The sequence below is a fragment of the Octodon degus genome, unplaced genomic scaffold (genome assembly GCF_000260255.1).
Source record: "Octodon degus isolate 3935 unplaced genomic scaffold, OctDeg1.0 scaffold00016, whole genome shotgun sequence".
In the NCBI taxonomy this organism is placed as follows: domain Eukaryota; kingdom Metazoa; phylum Chordata; class Mammalia; order Rodentia; family Octodontidae; genus Octodon; species Octodon degus.
The window spans coordinates 13,436,630-13,437,074 of NW_004524592.1; positions in this window are offsets into that span (position 1 = coordinate 13,436,630).

Sequence of the window (445 nt, forward strand, 5' to 3'; positions counted from 1 at the left end):
TAAATAAATAAATAAATATATTTTAGTGACTTCTGTTGGGCTGCTGGATCTAACAAGGCACCCAAAGTTGACCTCACTCTGAAGCAGACATAAAGGAAGAAAAATTCTCCTCTACTCCTGTAGGCAATCTCACTGATAGCAATATTTGTGAAACATGCTTCTTAGAATATAGTTTCAAGTCCATCAACATCACCTGGGACCTGTTAGAGATGCAGATTTTCAGGCCCAATCCAACAGGCCTATTGAATCTGAACTTGAATCTGAATTGATTCTGGAGATGAAGCCAGCAATTTGCATTTCTAATCCCACCTAAAATGTCAGCATGCTGTCTCTAATACCATTCCAAACAGATGTGACTGGTTCTGGTCTTTAGGAAAAAGTACACCTCTCCAGTAGAACTCTGCAGCATTCGAAAGCCATTTGAAGCCCCTTTTATTGTGTTCTA